Source organism: Petaurus breviceps, unplaced genomic scaffold (genome assembly GCF_028583685.1).
Source record: "Petaurus breviceps papuanus isolate PSGF00001 unplaced genomic scaffold, PetGlider_PUasm1.0 90743, whole genome shotgun sequence".
NCBI lineage: Eukaryota > Metazoa > Chordata > Mammalia > Diprotodontia > Petauridae > Petaurus > Petaurus breviceps.
The window spans coordinates 7,763,271-7,766,443 of NW_027187332.1; positions in this window are offsets into that span (position 1 = coordinate 7,763,271).

Consider the following 3,173-nt stretch of genomic DNA (forward strand, 5'->3'; position numbering starts at 1 on the left):
TAAATATGCACATATGCATGCACATAGTATGTTATGATTAGGTATATATAAATTACACATATGCATATATTTTTGTGAGCACATACCTATATATTTACAATGGAAAGAGACTTTGTAAAGCTTTCATCAAGAAGTGGCACTTGATCTTGAACAATGTATTCCATAAAATGGAGATGAAGATGGTGGGAGTAAATTCCAGGAATGGGAAAGAACCAGTGCAAAAATACTGATTTAAGAGAGAAATGTAATTGCTTCATATAAACATAAATGTATAATCTATATTTACAGATTGCAATGATACATATGAAGCCAAGTATTAAGCTATAACAATCACTTTGCTTTGCAATCTAATTTTTAAAATACTCTAATTTTCTAGAGTGGAAAACTCTAGAATAGTTTTTGAGTCTTTGAAGAACTAGTATCAGGTCATTTACTACCTTCAAAAATACCCTATCCAGCTATGAAAAACTCTAATGGTTAGAAAGTTTTGGGTTTTTTCTGTGGTTTTTTTTTACCTTCTGAAAGGAGCCATTATCTGAATATCTATAACTTCACAGAATCATAGACTACTAGAGTTAGAAATACAATAGTCAAATCCATAATTAATATAAGAAATAACACATAAATTATGTCATATAAATTTCTCATGTACACTTCAGATATAGGGCACCTGCTTCAAGGATAGTAATTAAAGAAAAGGAATAGAAAAATTCAGCTTGTATCTCTCTTTCATGCCCTACAATGAAATTAATATTTGCATTTCAATTAGCTGAGGGTGTATGTGTATATTTGCAAGCTCCTTAAGGTTGGGATCTATATATTCTTTATCTTCCTATCACATCTTACACTTTGAAAAATTGCATTGTTATGGTGAATATTTCAAAAATATTTGTTAAAAAAATAAATCAATGAATTGGCCTCTGAAATATTTTAACTAGCGGTCATCATGAAAAAAAAATGCATGCATGAAATAGGAGCTAGACTGGTCATGTGAGTAGAATAAACAGCAATGGATTATCACCAGATCAAATGTATGGGAGTCTCATGATACCTGCAATGGAAACAGATTAAAATGTAACTGGGAAATGTTTTTAAAAAATAAAAATACATTACAAAACTGGTATGGCTAATTTGTGTTTCTATAATTTCTGGGACAGCTAGGTGGTCAAGTGAATAGAGTGCCAGACCTGAAGTGAAGAAATATTCCTAAATTCAAATCTGGTCTCAGATGCTTATTAACTATGTAACCCTGGACAAATCACTAAAATCCTGCTTACCTCAGTTTCTTCATCTATAAAATGAGCTAGTGAAGTTAATGGCAAACTACTTGAGTATATTTGCCAAGAAAATCCAAAATACGATCACAAGGAGTGGGAAATTATTAAAACAACTAACAACTACAACAAAATCAAAACATCACTGGGAGCCATTTCTCTTTGACTTTGACAACACTAACTTCTGTAATCCATTGGTATTCTTGTGATGTTAAAAAAAAGTAACAGATCCTAAGCATACTGAGTGAACTCTTGTTTTGAGACAACATAAAAAGTGCAGTTATAGATGAGTTTTGAAGGACATATAATAAATGCATAAAAGAATTGAAAGGAACTCTTTTCATGGTCCAAAGATAGAAAGAGTAACATCATATGTATGTAGTGAGAGAAGGCTATGAGGATATGAAAATGGTATTTAAAGTAATATTTAATGTGTGCATAGATTCCAATATGTACCAGTATATCTAACTCAAGTTTTATCTCTGTTTCTAACAAAACTAGAGTACTTTCATAATAGGTCCTTTCAAAAGTTTCTAGTTATTTTAGATTAAAGGTACTAAAGGGGATAAAAAGATTTTCTTGTCACACCTTGAAGTTGGAACTTTATACCTCATTTCCTATTGTTATTGATCAAGAATATATTACTAATCTGAAGTTGGGAATTTACTTGATTTGGTGTATTTATATTTTTGTTTAAAATTTAAAAGTATTTATTGAAAATATATTTATACTAATTATTTTGTTGTATTGTGTAGGTTACAAAAGCAATGTATAAATACTAAATTTCTTATACCCTCAAAAACGCAGAACCTCAAACTTTGAATGTACCTAAGGAAGTATCTAGTACAAATAGTAACTGAACAAGAATTTATTCTAAACACTCTTGACAAATAATTTTCCAAACTCTGGTAAATGATCTCTTATAACAGGGAACTCTCTACCTTGTGACAGATCATTCCACTTTTATAAGAGTTAGAATGCTTTTCTAGCATAAATCTTCCCCTCTAGGACTTCCACATATTGTCAGAAACAACTTGACATTTCATTAAATGAGAATATGGGTTTAGAGTTTCCCCAGAAAAAGAGAACTTTTCTTCCCCTTGAATTCACTCTTAGAAGTCTCTAATGGCCCTGGAATCTTAATGAAGTATTCAAGATATTCTAGCATCAATTTTCAGACACTATAGTTTATGTTAACACTAATTCTGAAATGCAGGTGTTGTATATAAAAGACACACTACAAATGGTTTGAAAAATAGAAAATTAAGTCACCTTGTATGCTTTAATATTCTCATTTATTAAGAATGCATATTTCTGATCAAAAGAAATAGGGAATTTTTAAAAAGATGGATTAGTTAATATTTGGAAAGTGGTTTAAAATGAAATTTGAGGAAAACTCATTTTATAAGGTTAAATAATAGTTATAAAATTTTAAAAAGTCATATTGAGAACATTAAATTCATAGCTAGAGACAAGAGGAAAACTATTTTTGTAGAGTGTTTGAAAAGAAGTACAGAATGGAATACAAAATTAAAAGAGATTAGCCTTATAAAAGTAAGATACTTCATGAGAAAGTTCTAGAACACATGAAAACATATTTATATGTAAGCAAGATTAATGGTATTGAAATTTAGGAAAAGACATTTACAAAACTCTTGGCAAATTGCCAAGACATAGTAGAATCTCTAAATGTTCCTTTGATCTATTGAAATTGAAAATCATATGTATATAGAAATATTTTATTGTATAGACATATCATATATATATAAGCATATGTATTAGAGCAACCAAAATAGAAAGAACTGAAGAACACACACATACTTACACACACAGGAGAGAGAGGGAGAAAGAGGGAGAGAGAGAGAGAGAGAGAGAGAGAGAGAGAGAGAGAGAGAGAGA